This window comes from Leopardus geoffroyi, chromosome B3, assembly GCF_018350155.1.
Source record: "Leopardus geoffroyi isolate Oge1 chromosome B3, O.geoffroyi_Oge1_pat1.0, whole genome shotgun sequence".
NCBI lineage: Eukaryota > Metazoa > Chordata > Mammalia > Carnivora > Felidae > Leopardus > Leopardus geoffroyi.
Genome location: NC_059337.1, coordinates 2,585,224 through 2,606,273, shown reverse-complemented (window position 1 = coordinate 2,606,273; position 21,050 = coordinate 2,585,224). Strand labels below are relative to the sequence as shown.

Here is a 21,050-nt window from a genome sequence, read left to right as displayed (position 1 = left end):
AAAGTTGGGAATACCGTTTTCCAGATATTTCACCAAGCACATTTACATAGCACCCCGCACATTCCTTCTGTTGTGATTTTATTTAAAAAAAAATAGCGTATTACTCATGTTAGCTAAGTTTTACTGCAGCAATAAATTAACTCTGGATTCTCAGTGGCTTAATAAAACAAAGATTTATTCCTCATGCTTTTCCAAAGCAGATTGGCAGGGGCTCTGCTCTGCTCAGCCATTCTCGGAGCCAAGCTACTGGAGACTCTTGTCTTGTGACCACACTGTCTGGACCGCGGGGCCTTCTCGGTTGCTGCAGGAGGGGGTAAAGGGACTGGACAGTCAGGCATTGGCGTTTTCCTGCCTCGGCCCAGAAATGAAACAAGTCACTCCTGTACGTGTTTTGTTGGCCAGAACTAGTCCTATGATTCCACTTAACTTCAATGAAACTGAAAAGTATGACTTTCCACACGCCCAGAAGAGGAGGAAGGCCACATACTGGTGAATGCTGGCGATGTCCCCCGCTCATGGGTTCGTACTATACGTATTAATTCATAATCGACTGTTTTCAGCCAACGGTTTGTCACGGGCATCTTTCCACGGGTCCTTGTCATTGTTAGTGACTGCACAGTATGTTATGGTGAGATTACATCAGCTCTTATTGCCATGACCCCTTATTAATGGTTGACTGTTAGGTTGGTTTTAATTTTTTCCTAGTAAAAACAATGTTGGAAGGAGCATTCTTCTACAGTTTGTGTGCATTTGCTGGGTTCTGTTGCCAGGCTGAACTCTCCAAAACGAAAGTTCCTGGTCAAGAAATATGCACATTTGAAAATGATTTGCTACATCTTGACCAAGAGTTTTTCAGAAAAGATGAATCCATTAAGTCCTGAGAATAATGATCAAAGTGCTGATGTCCCCAGATTGTTTCCAGGGCTAGAGAGTAAAATTCCCTGCTAATACAATCAACCAAAATGGTATTTGATTTGAAATATGCTATTTCTTTGCTGCGAATGAGAACAACATTGTTTTCATGCATTTGTTAGGGCTTCGCGTACCTTCTTTGGTGAATTACCCCATTACCCTCTTAATCCTGTGAGTCTCTTTTTGCTTATTAATTATTGGGAGCTCTTTACGTATTCATTAGCTTATCAACCTTTGAGAAAATACATTACAAATACTTTCTCAACATTTTATTTTTGTCTTGTAACTTTTTATGGGATTTAAAACTTATAAACACTTATTACACAATCTTTCCTTCCATCCCCCCGATTTGAAATGCTTCTCATCTGTACACTGGAGGTTTGCATATATTCTGGACCAAGTGTGTGTTTTCTGTTGCCAGCCTCACGCTGTTGCTTTCTATTATAATGTGGTTTAAAATCGACCAGGGAACATTCCTCTTTCTTACTCTTCCTTTTCAAAAACGTCTTGACTATTCTAGTGCATTTACTCTTTCAGATCAATGGTTCTTAAAATTTCTGGTATCAAGACTCCTTTGCATTTTCGAACCTTCTTGAAGACTTCAAGGAAGTCTTGCTTTATGTGTGTTCTACCTACTGATATTAGAAATTAATACCGAGAACTATTTGAAATATTTTGTTACCAAATCATTGAAAAATAAACGCCATGTAACTATTACATGTTAACACGAATGATACATTTTCTATAAAAAAGGGCTCCATTTTCCAAAATGAATTATTGAAAAGGAGAGAGGTATTGTTTTACATTTTTGCAAGCCTCAATCGGTCTCTCTCTCTCTCTCTCTCTCTCTCTCTCTCTTTGGTGGTATAGCCCTGGTTACACAGTGGGGTCAGGGGGAAAGGGTACAGGACTCATGTGATCCACTTGGGTACCTTCTGGTGCTACCTTGACCAGTTGTGACTGTGGACAAATACGGGCAGCCACCCCGTCTGAGAAGTGTGATTACCGAGGGCTCAGACTTCTCAGGAGCAGGGGGTTGGGTCACCGCACTAGACAAGTCATGGAGACCAACGGAGGTGATATCTGAGGGCAGAGTCTCCCAAGAAGTGAGAGAACAAGTGTTAGGGCCTCGATCCCACGACCCTGGGATCACGACCTGAGCCGAAATCAAGAGTCGGATGCTCAACTGAGCCACCCAGGCACCCCTAGAATTTGTGTGTTTGTTTGTTTTTTTAAATCACATTCTAAAAGTTAATTCTGCTGTAAATTTGGATGGAATGGACTTAACTGGGCAGAGAATTAATTACTGACTGAGGCTTTATATCTTAAATTTCTTTTATGTCCTTTAGCAAATTCTTATAATGTTTTCTATGACATGTTCTCACGTTTTGTTAAGTGTATTACCAGGTATTTTATATTTTTGTTATGTCTCAAGACTCTTCTCTCACTTTTTCAAATAAATTCTCTTTAGGTGAGCTTATCCATTGCCACAGCCTCAATTAAAAATATATATATATATTTATATATATGTATATGTATATTTATATTTATGTATATATAAAAATATATATATTTATATATATGTATATGTATATTTATATTTATGTATATATAAAAATATATATATATATATATCCATATATATATATATTTGGATGATTCCAAAACCTGTGTCTCTCTATGCCTGATCATTTCCTGAGCTTCTCACACATATATCCGACCCTCTGTTTAATTTTTTTCTCATAATAAAGAATTCTAATATTACAGGAAAGAGCACATTCATCTCAGGTAAAGCAGAAGACTGACTCTGGCAAAACCCATTGGTTTTCATGAGAACGTGATTTCCACTAAGTGGTCCCCAACACGTTCTGCACCACCTACAGGATAAAGCCAAGCTCTTTGCTGTGACCCTTGAGACCCCTTCACCTACCAGCCCCTCCCCGGCTCCTCTCCTGGACAGCCAGAGCCCAAGACATGTCAAACTTCCAGACCACGCCAGCCCGTCCTCCTTGTTTTTTCTCCTCAGCTCAAATGCTGTCCAATCTTCAAATCTTTCTCAGCAACCCCCAAGTTCCAGGCAGAGTTGGTTGTCATTGTTTCTGAGGTACAGGGTCCCTTGGTACGCACCTGTCAGAACAAGTGTCTCACTGCGTTGCACTCAGTTTATGTGTCTGTCCATTTTTCTAGACTGCAAGCTCTTTGGGGCCATGCTCACTCTTGCGATTCTCTCACTAACCCTGGTATCTGGCACACAGTGGACCCCAACTGTTGAATTGATCACTGAGTGAATGAATGAATGAATCAATCAATCAATGAAACAGCATTTGCATGCTGAACTTTCCAACTGAACCTATAGAGTGATGGCAAATATCACACACATGAATGGGAAAAAAATGGCCTCAGGCATCCAGGTTTCACTGAACATCTCATGCAGTTTGACTTGGACTGATTACAACTTTGGAGAACGCAGAGCCAAGGTGAGCTTTAGAAAACCACGGGCCGTAACTAAGGCAGCGGATGACCTCTTCTGGGTGGGTGGGTGGCAGGTGAGCGTCCCTGTCCTCAGCCTGCTGTGCCCCAAAAAGTGCCATCACAGCAGCCCGGGGACGGCGTTAGCCTTTCCAAACTTTCAACAAGGCAGCTCCCAGCGATCAGATTTTAACAGGCGATGAATCTCTGGATGGTGTTTGTGCCACACTGAGCGTGTTGCGGTAAGGAGCTCTATAGGATCCTATAGGATCAGACCGGCTGCTTGTGTTATGTTCCGATTGGAAACCCAGTCACAGGGAGGCCTTAACGTGGCTCCCCATCCTGGGAAAGACCTTCCCTTTCCCCAGGGCCGGGCTCACCATGATCCTGTCCAGCTGCCTCTGCCGGGAACGTATGGCCCAGGATTTCCCCCTTCGCCTCCTGCCCTTTGACTCCTTCTGTGCTCTGGTGCTGACCCGCAATCTTTCCTGGAGTTGTGTCATATCAAGGTCAACCTCAGCTCTCCCTTGGTCAGAAGCTCCGGGCTTTTCTGTGTCTGAACTCTGGCAGCGAAGCACCACCCAGTGGGGGTGACGTTTTCAGGGGCTGGGAGGTGGCTTCAGTGGGGAAGCCCCATGGAGCCCACAGAAAAGTAAACACGCAGAGCAGGGGGAGGAGAGGTAGACAACAGGGGCCGTGTGGGAGCAGAAGGTGCATCCAGTAAGGAGGCCAGGGACATGTGGAGTCTGGACGTTCCGGGACTGTGTTCAGAGACGGAATTTGGAAAGGTACACATTTTAGAATGCATGCTCAGGGGTTGAGCTTAGGAACCCAACAAATAAAAATTAAATCGAGGGGCACCTGGGTGGCTCACTCAGTTGGGCGTCCGACTTCGGCTCTGGTCACGATCTCACGGCTCATGGGTTCGAGCCCCACGTCGGGCTCTGTGCTGACAGCTCAGAGCCTGGAGCCTGCTTCGGATTCTGGGTCTCCCTCTCTCTCTGTGTTCTTCCCCTGCTCACACTCTGTCTCTCAAAAATAAATAAAGATGGAAAAAAAACCTTAAAAAAAATCAAATCGAATCTGGACAAGACACGTGGGATAACCTTAGGTAGGAAACAGGCCACAGAATCGCTGGGATTTTAGGGCCCAAATTCCCGAGGCACACCTCTTTGCTCTCTCCCTCTGTCCCTTCCTTCTTTCCTTGTTTGCACAGCGACTGAGGCCCGCCGCGTGCCACACGCTGGTCTGTGCAAGACGGGCCATGCGGCTCAGCACCAGTCCTGCCACCCAGGCCTGCCAAAGTGCCTGCATTTTATGTCTGTGAAGCTCCCAGACTCTCTGAGGTTGGACATTTTTTTCAGTGCCTTGGGAAAGGAAACACTTAAGGCTTGCCAACTTCTTCACCGGGTATCTGTGCAGAGCCTGAAGGTCACTGCTGTTATAGGCAATATGGCGACCGTGGAGATGTCCCGCTTGATACTCTGTTAGTGCTTTATGACTGCTATAGCAAATTAACACAAACTTGGCAGCTTAAAGCCACACAAACTTATTATCTTACGGTTCTGAGTATCAGAAGACTAAAAAAGGTATACAGGACTGGGTTCTTTCTGGAGGCTGTGGAAATGGAGAGAATCTATTTCCTTGTTTTTCCCAGTTTCTAGAAGCCACCTGCTTTCTTTGGCTCATGGCCCCTTCTTTCATTCCAAAGGCAGCAGCATCATAGCATCCGAATCTCTCTCTCACTCTCTCTCTCTCTGACCTCTGCTTGCATCATCACATCCTCTCCGGCTCTGACCGTCCTGCCTCCCTCTCATAAGGACCCTTGTGATTACCCAGGACCCACTTGGATAATCCGAGATAATGTCCCCATCTCGAGATCCTTAACTTAGATTTGCAAGGTCTCTTTCAGCATGGAGGAAAGCATATTCCCTGGGGATTAGGACGTGTACAGCTGTGAGGGCAGACGGGAGAGCATCATTCCCCCCTCCAAGACAGGACCTGGCTGGGCGGAGACTTTGTTGGACCTGTATCACTGGCTCAGACTTTCCTGGCCCAGCCCCACTTCTCTCATAGGGTGACTGTCCTGTGAAGGTGTCACTCCACCTCCCCATTAATGTCTGCTTTCTGGAAGACTGGTAACGTCACAGCTCACGCAGCGTGGATGGCTCTGATGTATGAATAAGCCAACGGAAGCCCACATAGCACGCTCACATTGAAGTTTATCCTTTAATATTGGGTCATTGACGTTGGATGGGGCTGATGTGGTTCCTCTGCGTTCCTTCGCAGATGAATCCTGGGGCGTGTCCAAAGTCTCTCAGCAGAGGAGGAAAGAATGGGGTAGGGCAACCTTCACACCATCTTTGGGGTGCAAAAAAAGGATACCATAAGAACAGAAGATCTCCACCCTTGCCTTAGTCATTATTTTTCATCTGTAAAACTACTCAGAGGCAGGAGCCCTTACGCAGACTGTGGTTCGCAAACTATGTGTACATCCATTACTCCCTAGTTCCCCTACTCAGCCCCGTACTCTCATCCCCACTTGACTGACAAGGAAAGTGACAAGTGCACGAGTCCCAGAATTAGCGAGGGTGGAGGCAGGGGCGGGGGGCAGGCAGGCATGCCCTCGCTCGGGTCTCCGAGAGCCTGGAGAGCAGTGAGGAGAGGTCTGATCACGTACATTTCATGGAGGAGAAGCATGAGGCTCAGAGATGCTGAGGGAGCTGTCCCGGGTGCCACGGCTGAGATGCCACGCCAAGGCTAGTGTCCCTGCTGATATATGGTGCTGTCACTTAGACAGCGATGCTGCTAATTATGCACTAATAGCTAGTAATTAATTAGGGAGAATCAGAGCGGGGGCCTGAGAGTTTGAAGAAAAATGGGAATCAGTAAAGAGTAGACCCAGTGCCTTCACTGACTTCGTTTCATGTTTATTTCCCATTCATGTGCCACTCAGCGTGTCTCATATATTTTTAATGAGAACATTCTATTAATGCCAACGGGATTGATTTTTGAGGGAGCATTAGCAGCATAAGACATGGTTGCCGTGTGTCATTGACTAAGACCAATTATCCAACCACATCTCCTCTGACCTTGACACTGGCCAACAAAAAAGAAACAGGACCCTAGCGTGTTTGAGGAACCCATGTCCCAGAATGGAATGTTCCTTCCGAATGGCCTCGCGTGAAGAGTGGGCCACAGAGCCAGCCCGTGTCTGGATGGAGCAAGGAGTCGGAGGGGCTGCTTGGCCCCACACACTCCTCCCCTCTCCCCTCTGGGCTCAGCATCCTGCAAGGCTCACAGGACACTCACAGAGCCTCTGAACGGACTGCAGCTCCGGTGATCTTTGTTCCTCAGTCTCCTTACCTGTATACTGGGTGTAATTCTCATACTTAATTCGTACGCTTCCAGTGACGATTGAGTGAGTTAGTAAATGGGAAATGCTTAGAGCACGCCCTGGCATGTAATACGAGCTATTGAAGAGCTGGCTAATAGTATTGTGATTGCTGCTGCTGTTTGTGTCACAACTAGAAGAAGGAAAACATTATCAGGTCTCCATATAGAAGGAAAACATTATCAGATCCAGCAGAAGCATCGTACAGATTCCACACGTGGTGCCTGAGGTGTGTGAGGAAGGCGTCTACTCAGATAATCTTCCATGACGGGAGCTTATGATGAAGTGTAGAACATCTTCACCAGAATTCTTTGGACCGCCCTCTGTTTGTCCAGAAGCATCAGCGATAACCTCCATCGTGAAGGGTGCCACCCAGTGGGTGCTGGTCTGTTGCCAACCGTCCTCTGTGTTTGCTGGTTCTTTTTCCTCTGGGGCATTTGCACCTGTGTGGCATTGAGCAAAGCTGAGTTGTTGTGGGTGATAAACGCCCGTGGAACTTGAGGTTCCACGGACAAGAGAAAGATGGCAGTAAGGAGGTGTCACACAGGGGGGTCAGGGGGGTGGCGAGGTGACGGAAGGAACAAAAGAGCAACGATAAAACATACAGGTAGTGGTGAGCCCAAGGAAGGCTTTGGACAGAATGCTTTCATGTCTAACGTGGGATTCGGAGTGGTTTGAAGCAGAATTTGGGACATAAACCCCCTCCTCTGTCCTTTCCGTGAAGCCACTGATACTAAAATTCATTTAGGGAAAACGCTTGCTTTTAATAGTAATCAAAGAGATGCAGGTGAAAGTAATGATCAATAATATGATCCCATGAAGGACGTAAAAGCAATGGCACGGTCGTGACGAAATAATGACTCCGACACTGCTTGTCCCAAGGTCACGGGGGCACCCCTTCGGGTAATCAGCCATCTATATCAAAGTCATATACACACATACGTCCTTGAACTCGATTCTATTTCTGGGGTTTCGTCCCAAGGAAATCATTTAGACGAAAAAAAATTCTGAATTCTGGAAGATCTTGAATGTTAATTGCAGAATTAACTTTAATAGGGAAAAAAGAAAAAGACTAGATCTTAGGAAAACAGTTAAGTCAGGAATTTTATAACCGCTCTATGGAAGCTTAGGTGGTCATTAAAATGGTAATTTTTAAAGCAAAGTGGAAAATGCTCATGATAGGACATTAACTACGGAAAAGGCGGACACATCGTTGTATTTATACCTTAATAAGCATGCAAGCTATGTTTGTGCATAACAAGGATTAGACGGGAATACAGGCAAATGAAGCTAGTTGATGTGTGGAGGGGTGGCATTGTGTGCCTGGGGGTCACGTTTTTCAGATCCTTTATTCTGGTTCAAGTTTACAGAGCCTGTGTCCCCCGTCTCCAGCAAGGGGCTGGTGTAGCACACAGGGCTCGGGCTCTGGTGGGGCTCGAGAGCCAGGGTGAGGGCTGAGATCAGGCAAACATTCCTGGGACTGGATTAAGACGTTCCTTGGCCTCTGTAGCTGGGCCAGCGTGGTTGCAAGGTAGGGGGGATGGTCAACTCTGCACCATCAGCTTTGAGAATCCAGACAAGGTGAAATACATATGACAATACTCTCAGAGGCAAAGACATGGTTGGGGCCTTTTAGAGGACACCCATCTAATGGGAAGGGCCTGAGCAGGACACAAATCAGGGAGGACTCCATGGTGCTCAGGTCTGAGTTTCCCCAGGTGGGGAAGGGTGGGGGGTGACCCCCTGCCTGGTGGAATTATGGAGGTAAAAGTCGGGTTCCCCTGGCTTCTCTCTGCGTTGTGTCTTTCCCAGGTGAATGGATCCTAGAGTTACCCATGGCGTTGCCACAAGCCCGGAGTCCCTCTACGTTAGCTCCAGGTTACCGGGGAGACGGCCAGAGGTTCAAGTGGATGGTGCACTCTCCATGCAAAGGGCGGGACAGCTGACATAAAACAAGGTGGGCTTTTCTGGGACAGACACCTGGGGTCAAAGGCCACTAGGCTGAGGACTTCTAATTCCGAGGAAGAATGTCTGGGGAAGGGAGCAAAAGGGTACTCCAGAAGCAACGGGATGCCAGTGTGGTTATCTCCTCAGAGTCCTATTCAAATGTCCGGTGAGCGGTAGCTGCCATACCTCCCAAAGAGCTTCACTCTTTCCTCTCCGTTTCTTCTTCTTTTTTTAATGCTTATTTATTTTTGAGACAGAGCGGGCATGAGTGGAGGAGGGGCAGGGAGAGAGGGGCACAGAGGATCCAAAGCGGGCTCTGCGCTGACAGCAGAGAGCCCGATGTGGGGCTCGAACTCACGGACCGCTGGATCACGACCTGGGCCGAAGTCGGACGCTCAACTGAGCGCCACCCAGGCGCCCCTTTCCTCCCCTCTTCTTTCACCTCTTGGGAGGACAAAGGTTGCCCTTTAGGCCACTGGTGGTCAATCAGGGGTGATTTGACCCCTAAGGGATATTTGGAAACGTCTGGAAGCATTTTTGTGTCACAACTGAAAGGGGTGCTGCGGGCATCTGGGTTAGGCGGTTGCTGAACATCTTACAATGCCCAGGACAGGACCCCACGGCAGCCCAGAATGTCGGTAGTGCCCAGAATGAGAAGCTCTACTCTACACCCATCCTACTTACTGGGGTGCCCACCACTGGCCACCAGTGGCCAAGCTGATGCCGATGATGGTGGTGGTGGTGGTTGTGGTGAGGCTGGTGTCATCCCAGACTTTTAACGCACATGTAGTTTGCATACATTTAATTCATCAGATCCTTCCAACCCAACAAGGTGGGCAGAGGTTATCATTCCTATTCTGGAGGTGAGACCGTGTAGGTGGACAGAGGGCGATACTTTGTCCGAGGTCGCACGGAGAGCGTCAGCATCAAGCAGAACTGATTTCGAAGCCTTGGTGTCTCGTGCCTTTTAATTGTATCCTTTTTCCACTGCGCTGGTTGGATTCTGTGAATATAAAAAGAAGGAAAGCCTCACCACCGCTCTGAAAGCCTGAATTTGTCCCAGGCTTTACACATTAGTGCTGGAGCCAGGATTCCTCATTCCCAGACTATTATAAACAAACACACCTACAAGACACACAGAGACTTTTAGGGACTGGCGGGGTGGGTGGTCCTCCTATGACTGACACCATGGTGAAGCTGGGGATTTGGCCGCTTATCTACGTCTCCCGTGTTATCTTAGGTCAGTTAGAAAGCTACATGCCAAGAGCGACACCCGCTAACTTCTCTTTTTCTTGTAGCAGATGCTCCATAGTAACTATTGGTAACTACAAGTTTTATCAACTTTTTCCCCCAGAGCTAAGTATGAATTAAGTGTAAGCTTGCTTGGTATTTTCTTTATCCCCGCCCGCCTCCCCCCCACTCCCCACCGTCCTAAAAAAGACTCGACTGAGTCCTGGGCATTTGCATGGAATTGATATCCACAAGTTTTCACGATGCCTCACACCCCCGGTTGTGTTTTTCCTGAAAAACACCAAGCAGGATGCCCCCAGCCCTCCTTGTGCAGGTGCATCGCCCTCCCTTCCTTTAAGAGTGTCACCGACAAAGGTTGGAAACCCAACTGCTTAATAACTGGCTGGAATATAAAGTTGGCATTATAAAATTGGCAGGGCTGGAATCATCAAGAATGGCTTCCAAATAGCTGGCCCAGATGGCCAAGTTAAACCATCCAGCGTTTTAGAGCCAGAGCATAGAGGAGTCTGAGCAGGACACGGTGGTGGGAATAGGCGAAGGCTGGCTCAGTGATTCTGGGGGAGCCGTGGTGCTCGGGGTGTGGAATACTCCTCTGAGGATTGTCTTACAGTGTCTTTTTAAGAAATTGATACAGGGGAGCTTGGGTGGCTCAGTCGGTTGAATGTCCGACTGTTGGTTTCAACGCAGGGCGTGATCCTGGGGTCATGAGATAGAGCCCCATGTTGGGCTCTGTGCTGACCGTGTGGAGCCTGCTTAGGATTCTCTCTCTCTCTCTCTCTCTCTCTCTCCCCCTCTCCCTCTCCCTCTCTCACCCTCTCCCTTCCCCTCTCCTGCACACACGCATGGGCACATGCACTCTCTCTCTCAGTCTCAAAAATTTTAAAAATTGATCTATAACTGACATATGACATTAAGTGAGCTTAAGATATACAAAATAATGGTGCAATGCGATTGCCACTGTAATTAGGCTCCACATTCTTGCCAACACGTGTTATCTTTTGTCTTCTTGACGATAAGCATTGTACCAGGTGTGAGGTGACGTCTCATGGTGGTTTTGATTTGCATTTCCCTGATGTTCGTGATAATGATCATCTTTCGGTGAGGCCGTTGGCCATTTGTACATCTTCTTCGGAGAAATGTCTGTTCAGTCCCTTTGTCCATTTTGCTTAACGGAATTGTTTGTGTTTTTGTTACTAAGTTGTATGAATTCTTTATATATTTTGGATATGCACTCTTTTTGAAAGATTTTTAAAAAATGTTTATTGTTTTTGAGAGAGAGAAAGAGACAGAGCACAAACGGAGGAGGGGCAGAGAGAGAGAGGGACACACAGAATCCAAAAGAAGCTCCAGGCTCTGAGCTGTCAGCACAGAGCCCGATGCAGGGCTTGAACTCCCAGATTGCAAGATCATGACCTGAGCTAAGTCGAGTGCTCAACCGACTGAGCCACCCAGACACCCCTAATGTTTATTTATTTATTTTTGAGAGAGAGAGAGAGAGAGAGAGCACAGGAGGGGCAGAGAGAGAGGGAGACACAGAATGTGAAGCAGGCTCCAGGCTCAGAGCCGTCAGCACAGAGCCCGATGTGGGGCTCAAACGCATGACCCATGAAATCAGGACCAGGGCTGAAGTTGGACGCTTAACAGACTAAGCCACCCAGTCGCCCCTGGATATTTACCCTTTAAGCACAAGTGACAAAAGCAAAAATCAGCAAGCGAAACTCCATCAAACATAAAGAAACAATCAACAAAATGAAAAGGCAGCATACAGAAGGAGAGAAAATATTTGCAAACCATACATCTGTGTTGTAGTGTCTTGAATCAGGGTTTGGTTATTCTGTAACAGCTATTTTAATAGGATCATTCTTCACCCTGAAGACATTAAAATGCTACTTTTTTTTTTTTTTTTAATCTCCACTAGCATGTACTAGGATCTCAGGAGCTAGAGGTGGGGCTGGGATGGGGCAAAGGGTAGGTTACCATATATGTCAGGAACACCTAGTGGAGAAAAGGCTGCCGGGGGCCCTCCTCTTGACATTTTCCCTCTTCTTGGCTTTGCTCTGTCAGCAGCACTCAACCCACCTGCGCTAGAACCTTCTGCACCTCGCATCTCAAAATGTTGCCCCGCTTCTGCCCATAGCAGGATTGACTCTCCTGATTCTGGGTCTACTGAGGAAAGACCCAAGAAGGTAGACCCTAATTAGCTGCATGAGAAGGCCACCCAGCCTCTAGGTCATCAGCTGTGGCCAAGGCGGTGGGTGCGATGATAGGTTGTCCCTTCCAGAGTAAAAATAACAACACAGCACTTCCTCTGGGGCTGATAATGTTCCAGACGTTACTCGTATGAGCTTTTACTCATGACACCGGGACATCATCCGTGACCGAGGTATTCTTCTGATCATCCTTATCCTAGGGATGCACAACAAAGGCACAGAAAGGTTGAGTGACATGTCCAAGGTCACATAGCGAGTAAGGTGCAAAGTCGGAATTAGCATCCAGGCAATTGACCAAAAATGACCCAAAGCTGTGCTTTGAACCACTAGTCTGTAGCTGGTCTTACCGCATGCTGGAGGGGCGAGGGACAGAGCCTGCCCCGAAGGGGGTAGATATCATGAGAAGAAAGGAAACGTAGGTGGGCAGCCTGGAACTTTACATCTCTCAGAGTGACTGGGCATCACACGAGGGTGGCACCTGCTTTGTGTGGTCATGAGATGATCATGGTCAAAGATGACGTGAGAAAACGCACAGGACAGGCAGGCAGAGTACCTGGCGGCCAGGACAACCTTGTAAGTATAGTGGTTGTGGCTTCTGCATCATCCATACTGGTCCTAATGTCCTTCTCTCTTGGTGTTTGAATAGCCCCTTTGAAAACCCCGAGCATCCGTGCTAAGAAGAAGCAGAGAGGCAGCTGTGTCCAGGCTCAGGTAGGGGAAGCCGTGTCTGGAGGTGGCGGCCTGAATGCGGGAGCAGAGCACCCCCCCACCGAGGAGGAGATCACATGCCGGAGGAACATTCGAGCTTTTCGGCAAGGCCACAGCCCCCCCACGTGGAGACTGACTTCTGAACACGCCAACCTTGGGGACCCCGCGTTTTGTCTTTTGAGGAAGCTGAGACCCCTTAGAAGGTCATCAGGGGGCTTTGCGTGGCCCCACAGCTTGGCTGGGTGCCGGCCCCAGACTGAAGCAGGTCCCAGGGTAGTGGGACGTGATGGATGTGCTTAAATGGGAGAGAGTGAAAGCCTGGGGGCAGGACACACCTCCCTTCGGAGGAGAAGGGAAGTTGGAACCAGCCTGGAGTCGGCAGACCTTCCAGAAGGGGCAGACTGCTGCCCAGACTCCCACAGCCACCCCCCTGCAGCGGCCCTCAGCCCTGCCCAGCACCACCGTCGTCTCTGAGCACACTTCGCCCCACAAGGAGGCTCTGGCCGCTGCATGCCAGAGGGATGAAAGGTAGTTTCGATGCCAGTTGAGGAAAGGAAGTGGGGAGAGGAGTCGAATATTCCTGCCAGAATTCTCCATAAGATCAAATTTCTGCTTTTCTTTTCTTCTTTTCTTTTCTTTTCTTTTTTTCTTTTCTTTTCTTTTTCCTTTCCTTTCTTTTCTTTTCCTTTCCTTTCTTTTCTTTCTTTTCTTTTTTCTTTTCTTTTCTTTTCTTTTTTCTCTTCTCTTCTCTTCTCTTCTCTTCTCTTCTCCTTTCCTCTCCTCTCCTCTCCTCTCCTCTCCTCTCCTCTCCTCTCTCCTCTTCCTTCCCTTCCCTTCCCTTCCCTTCCCTCTCTTTTCCTCTCCCCTCCCCTCCCCTCCCCTCCCTTCCCCTCTCCTCTCCCCTTCTTTCCTTTTCTTTTTTACTTAATAGAGTTGGGCTTGCTCCACGGAAACAAGTCATGAAATGGCCACACTCGCTGCTGTTGAAAAGCAGGGGCTGTGCTTCAACTTTGACGGGAGGTTAACAGAACTTATTCCCGTCGATGGTTCCTCTCCGTAGATCAAAACACAAAAACACAAGCCGCAGCCTCTTCTGACATTTGCCTGTTTCGAGCATGGTGCTTTGCCTAGACTCAGATCTCCATTCCCTCAGGCGACTTCAGGTGGGAGCTCAAAAGATATTAGGGAGAACTCTCTCTTTTTATTTCTAAATGTCTCTTGAGTGATTGGAAAAGAGTGCTCCCTTGGTTCACATGTTCAGAACCGCCAGCTGGAGGCTCGTGGTTACTGGGGAGGAAACTGGGGAGCTGTGGGTCGATCATCCACCCCTTGATTTCGTTAAACTCCGCCTCCCTTCTCTCATCGCAAGCTTAAGGGTGCTGGCCTCCACTGCCAGGTGTGGGTAAGAAACAGTGAGGTCCTACCCACTGGAAAACAATGCTTTGATTTGTGATAGGCTCTTCTTGATCTGACTGGGGGGCTTATAAACATCGATGAAGCAGCTACCGCGTGCCAGGGCAAGTGGAGATGAATCTGATTCAGTCCCGGCCCTCCGGGAATCCACGTTCCCGGAGACAAACAGCTAGCTGGTTAATGACAGTGCTGCTTTATAAACGCCTCACACTCGTGGGACGTACGCAGCAGGGAGCACTAATTCTGACCTGGAGCTCAGAGGAGCTGTCTTGAAGGATGAGTACGAGTTCCAAGATCAAAGGGATGGAGAAGTGGCTTGTGAGGGACAGAGAGAGCAGAAGGTGAGGGACCATTGGGGGAACACGCAGCGGCTTCGGGTGGTGGAGTGAGGAGAGTGGTGGAGGGCGTAGACAGGATGGCCAGGCAGCCGATGAGTTCACAGCATTAGGAAGGGGGAGCCGGAGATGGGTCCTGGCAGTCTTGAAAGTCATGCCAAAGAGTTAGGCTCCATTTCATAAGAACAGAGACCCATCAAGGCGTTTGGGAAGCACGTGACCATCTGTCAGCAGGAAGACTTCTCAGAATCTACGGTCCAGATGATGAGTCCGGAGACCTTCAAACTGGCGGCTGAACTGAGACTAGAGACGACGGGTCAGATGCTACAAATATTTTGAAGACCTTTTGGGAGAAAAGCAAGATTAAAATAAAAATCTGAGTTTCACAATTAGGTTCACCGCTTCCTGGCTGATTGATATTGGCCAAGACACTCTCTATGATTCGATGTTCGTGACCTCTAAACTATGGAGAGTAATCATAATCTCCCCTCCATAGACTGAGGATTGTATGGAGGCCATGAGAAAGCACCCCAGACACTATCACCTTAGCCAAGGGCCTCAGCTGCTGGGCTCTGATGTCATTGCTGGTTGGTGCCCAGCCTTGCCTTGCTTGGGCTCTCCCCGGGGGCCACAGGTGAGCCTGTTCATGGGCAACGGCAGCCCCGGACAGCCGACCGTGACTTGTAGACTCTCTAATGGCCTTGCTGAGTCTCCCTTGGACTGGCTGGTGCCTAGGACATTTCCAGGCATCCTGCTACCTCTCCCTTCCAGGTGGATCAGGCTCGCACGGTGGTCCCCAGCCTTCCCCGCTTTCCCTCATAGGTGGCTTAATGTAATCCACGCATCTTTAATATTTTATCCCATTCTGGCATCTGTCTCTCAGAGGACGCGGACCGATAGAGTGATCGGTAAATTCTAAAAGTCTATGCAGAGCAGCCCAGATACCCACAGACGGACGAGTGCACGGCTCCGATGTCGTGTGTCTACAAAACGGAATTATTGTTCATTCGTAAAAAAGACATGACGTACTGATACATGCTACAATGTGGATTGACCTGAAGGAACGAGAAGTCTTACGCTAAGTGGCAGACGTCAGCCACGCGTTACCCCATCACATTGACACGAGACATTCAGAACAGGCAAACTCATAGAAACACAAAGAAGGCGAGTGGTTTCCAGGGGCCGGCAAGGTTGGGAGGAAGGTGGAGGGACCCCATAATGAGTGTGCAGTTTATTTGGGGGACTGGAGGTTTATTGAAGTTCATCTTGGCTCTGGAAGCAGGGGTGGTGATGGGGCCACATGGTAAGTGTCCCCAATACCACTGATTTGTGTCCTTTAAGACGGTTCAAGTGGCGCCTTTCATGTTATGCGTATGCTTTCACAATTAAAAAGCCCTCCGTGTGGGGATTAGGGACATCATTATTACAAAAGTTGTTCTTCTCCATTGGCTTTCCCCATCTCCCAGCCTCTGGATCCTTTCTGTGCTGGCTTCCTCTCCCCACCATCCGCTGGAACTCTTTCGCTAAGTTTCCCAACCCCCTGGTTACTCCCACACCGGTCTGACAGAAGTGGTCTTGTCTGCTGCCTCCGACAATCCCTCCTCCCTTCTCTCCGGGGTGTCCGAGGGGCACCCTTTCACTCGGTCCCTACTCCCTGTAAACCTCGTTGGTCTCCATCCGTTCTCAAGAAATGGTGACAGCTCCCAAAAGCACGACTCACCCTCACGTGTTCACTCCAGTCCCAGCCTCCTTCCCAGAGCAGAGCCCACTCAGAATCTTCGGGGTTCCTGCCCATCCATCCCAGTGAGTGTCACCCCCCTACACGCACTGGGTTTCGCTTGTGACTCGTCCCTCTCTCTCTCTCAGTGCCCAAATGGACTCCGCCCAAGTCCTGTCAAGGCGATCATTTTCATGCCGATTCAAGTCCCCGCCCTACAACCCGTCTAACCTGGACCACACAGCAGCCTCTTGCTGGTGTTTCTTTAGTCCTTCCTTTCCTCCTCTTTCCAAAGCATCCTCTTTGTCGCTGTTCACGTGATATTCTTAAATGGAACTGTGACCGCATTGCTGCCCAGCGTAGAGCCCTTCAGGGTCTCCATGCGCCTCTTTCGTAACGTGACTGTGGGGTCACTGGGCTGGTCCTCCCCCTCCCGCATGGCTCTCCTTGCAGACGGCCCTGCTCTTCCTTGCAAAGGGTGGAGAGACCCCGGGTCCCCACGCTGGAGAGTGGAAGGAGCCAAGGGAGGCAGCCTCCCATCCCCTGGCAAACATTCTTGGAGGCACCCCCCCGGGGCCTGCTGAAAGGAAAACGTCCCTCCTTCTTACCTGCTGGAGAGGGGAATAGGCCGATGGGCCTGCCCCCTGGAGCAGCGAGTGGGGCCAAGAATGGTGGCCTGGATCCTGGCAGGGTGGCCGGCCCACTCGCCCTCCCCTCAGCCCCCACCCACCTGACCTAGCTCATTGGCTGCGGTAACAGAACATCACAGACTGGCTGCGGTAGAGATGGCCTCACGCCGGGAGCTGGAAGCCGGTGGTCCAGGTGGGGACACGGCTGCTTTCTTCTGGGGGCCGCGAGAAAGACTGTGCTGAGCCCCTCCTGCCTCCTGCACTTCGGGGCCATATTTTGGCAGTGTTGCCCCGTGGTCGTGCTGGCGTTCCTTAGCTAGTGGGCACATCGCCCCGATCTCTGCTTCTGTTGTCACATGTCCTTCCCCCTGGTGCCCGTCCCCATCCAAATTTCCACATTCCGGTCACACTGCCTCAAGAGTCCAACCAGCTCCAGGATGAGCTCATCTTAACTAACTGCTTCTGTAATGACCTTGTTTCCAAATAAGGACACGAGTCAGCCCGTCTCACCGCACAGAGACAGGCAGGCCAAAGTCTCCCCTGACTGGTGCCTGCAAAGAGGTGGCAACATCTTTAAAACTGGGCCCAGGACGTCCCCCGCGCCTGCCCATCCAAAGCGACTCGAGCCCAAGACGAGAAATGAGAAAGAGACCACGTCTGACCACATCCCAATCCCCTATCCCGCCTTCATTGCCTTTCACCCCTTCAAATCTCGTTCGCGTCCCCGACCCCAATCGCCAACGGGAACCCTTGCTTTTATTCAACTTACTGTGGGCCTCGTTACGGGGCTGATGTATATTCTCGTCGGACGCTGAGAAACTGACCTCAGAGCCCTTTTTATGGACGTTGATGTTTCATTATTCGAGTCTGGTTCACAAGAGTAGCTTAGAAGAGACTGCGGGGACCGGCGGTTTAGTGGAGGGTTAAGAAAGCAAATGAAAGGACACCCGGGCGGCTCAGCCAGTTAGGCGTCCCACCCTTGATTGCGGCTCCAGTCGAGATCTTAGGGTTTCCTGAGTTCAAGCCCCTGCACCGGCCTTTGCGCTCACAGGGCATAGGGCCCGCTTGGGATGCTCTCTCCCTCTCTCTGCCCTTCCCCTGCTCCCGCTTTCTCTCTCTCTCTCAAAATAAATACATAAACTTAATTCTAAAAATTTAAAAAAGAGCAAACCGCATTTGGAGCAGCCGCACTGAAAGTCAGTCGACTGAAGACACAGAACAAATTCTCCTTTCCGGCCTGCCTGCCTCTCTTTTTCCCCCATCTTCAGGGTGTGCAGGAGACTTCCGCTGTCCCCATCTGCCACACGGGCCTTCTTCTCACCCCTCTTTGTTGAGGGGCTGTGCTCTGCGCTTGGGACACGTCGCAGCATCCCCGCTCTCTTCCCAAGAGATGCCAGTCGTGTCCAGATGCTGCCCGATGTTCCCCGATGGGCAAAATCACCCCCGGTTGAGAACCACTGTCTTAAACTTACAAAAGGCACGCGGTAACTCTGAGATGCTGTGCGGTGTGTGGGAATATTTCCTTTATCACTTTTGGCGGCTGAGCGGTTCGTTCTCCTCCCTCGCTGATAGGTGGGGAAATAGGGCGGGTGGTCCAACGCCCTGCCTCGGGTCACGCCGCACATCTGTCACCAATGACGCTGTGATCACCCCAAGCTTCTCGTCTAAATGGTGTCAATGGCTCTGTCCTAAAGCAGAGGGTGTTGTCCCCACGGCACCACCAGAGGTTGTCTCTGCAGGTCCCCCCTGCTCACTGCTGGCCTGGCGGGAGCCTGGGTCCCCCACTGGCTGTTCGTCCAGCCGCTGCCAGCACGGACCTCGCATCCTTGCCTACGCAGCCCCGGTAGGACTCTGGGGCGAGCTCCCGTGCTCGGCAAGGAGACGTGCACGTCCCTCCCGGTGAGTGTTTACATCAGCTCACGTTCTCCCTGCAGGGCCCCGCACAGCTACCGAGGACTGGGCCCCCGTGTGCAAATGCCGGGAAACGCAGCGTGAGAATGAGATGCCCCTCCCCCCACGCCTGCCGTGGCCACCAGCGCTGATCTCATTCCGCCTGCCGATCGAGGGAGCCTTCGTTAATCTCATTAAATGAAGCCCGTGCCCGCCCCCCCCCCCCCCCGCCACCTCCATCAGGGAACGGTTTTAATGGCCCAACAAAGGGTTCAGCCCCGTGCACCGTGGACTTGAGATAATGTCCCGTGTGGGGTTAACCGAACTCTCCTGCCGGCGGTGCTGAAGCCATCTGCCCATTTATTGACAGCCTTGTCAGCAAAAATCTGGAGTCTGAGGCTTGGCGGGCGGCCAGTCCGCCTTCCACTGTCTCTCCAGTGTCTCGGTAACAGATGCTGTGCCTCATGCCTGGGGCTGCTGTTGGCAAATCACTGCTGCTTATGTTATTTATCAGGGGGTGGAGGGAGGGCAGGAAGGGATACGTGTTTTCCAGGAAGGACTTGGCGTTTCTTTCCAGGTTCTCTTTTTACAGATGAAAAAAAAAAAAAAAAATCATTTGACACTGACTTTTGGAAAGGTGAAATATTTGGCTTATGGTTCAACACCAAAAAGAAAGAGAGAAAGAAGAAAGAGAGAAAGGAGAAAGAAAGAAAGAAAGAAAGAAAGAAAGAAAGAAAGAAAGAAAGAAGGAAAGAAAGGAAGGAAGGAAGGAAGGAAGAAAGAAAGAAAGAAAGAAAGAAAGAAAGAAAGAAAGAAATGAAGGAAGGAAGGAAGGAAGGAAGGAAGAAAGAAAGAAAGGAAGAAAGAAAGAAACGAACTTATTCCAAATCCTGGAACGCTTCAAGGTGCCAAATTACAAGTTGTCCACGTTACGTGGGCTTGAGCACAAGCCACACATTCCATTCCCCTTAGAAGGTGCTTTTTAGTTATACGGTTACAAAAAAACCAACTGACTTAGGAGGATTTTTCACCAATAATAGCTGGATCATCATGATTCTTATCCCCCATCAATGGAAATCGATCAGGGTGCTCTTGCCGAATGAATCGAGAGTCAAGTATGACTCAGGGAAGAGGCGATTGGTACGTCCTCGTTAGAAGACGTTTTCCTGGTGGTACCTTTCCCTTTAAAGGAGGAAACGAGGGGACTGGACTAGGAAATGATTGATTGCAGGGGCTCCCGGGTAGCGCAGTCGGTGAAGCATCTGACTCTCGATCTCGGCTCAGGCCACGGTCTCGCGGTTCGTGGGTTCGAGGCCCACATCGGGCTCAGTGTTGATGGCGCGGAAGCTGCTCGGGACCCCGTCTCTCCTTCTCTCTGACCCTCGCCTGCTTGTGCTCTCTCGCTCTCTCTCTCTCCAAATAAAGAAATAAACTTAAAAAATTAAAAAAAAAAAAGAAGAAGAAATGATTGATTGCAGCTTCTCTGTGGAGCTTTGCACACACATCCCGAGCAGGCATTCCCAGCCAGACGCCCCTCTTTGGAGAGTCTTATACAAGCAGTTGTCAGAGGAATTTTTCCCTTTTCATGCGAGACCCTCGACTGCTGGTTCACGTGGGCTCTGTTTGCTCCCTCAGCCATAACAAGGGGAGTCTTGGATCAGGAGAGAAAAATAGCACACCGGCACCCAGGAAAGAGAACCACTGCCCTGGGGAGGTGGGGGGTGGGGGACGGGTGGCCTGGTGGGACCCCTCCGCAGCTCCCTGAGCCGCATGGAAGGTGTTTCTCTGTCGGTTAGTCCTCGCTGCTGTGCACATTGAAAAGGCCAAGCTCCTGACTATAGGAATCGGAGAACTTGGCAGTGTATGGGCCCAGGAGAGGACCCCTCTTCCAGCACAGGGGACTGAGCGTATCCGAGGCCAGCGGGACTCGGGTGGCCCTTGGGAGGCCCCAGAAGCCTCACACACTCCTGGATACCTGTAGGCATGCGGCAGGAGCGTGCAAACCGCTGTCTCGTGTCTGGTGCCCCCTCTGCGTCTCTGGCGCAAATTTCAGTGCCTTCCGACGAGCTGGCCTCCGGCATAAGTAAGGTGACAAGAGCCTGATGCGAATGAGCGCCGAGTGCATAGGGCCGTAAGCCCCAATCCGGCTGGAGAACGCACGATTTACGTTTTCGG

At 49.8% G+C, this 21,050-nt stretch overlaps 1 long non-coding RNA gene across 2 annotated transcripts; it reads left to right on the top strand.

Annotated features, from left to right (window-relative positions):
- The first annotated feature begins 253 nt into the window (after nucleotides 1–253).
- Nucleotides 254–19,520, top strand: LOC123582409. Of its 2 annotated transcripts, XR_006704365.1 has the most exons (4): nucleotides 255–519; nucleotides 3,100–3,389; nucleotides 8,588–8,732; nucleotides 18,920–19,520. It is a non-coding gene; the product is annotated as an uncharacterized LOC123582409 (long non-coding RNA). The 2 variants fall into 2 exon arrangements; XR_006704364.1 differs by lacking the exon at nucleotides 18,920–19,520 and having other exon boundaries at nucleotides 254–519; nucleotides 8,588–8,936.
- The last annotated feature ends 1,530 nt before the right edge of the window (nucleotides 19,521–21,050 follow it).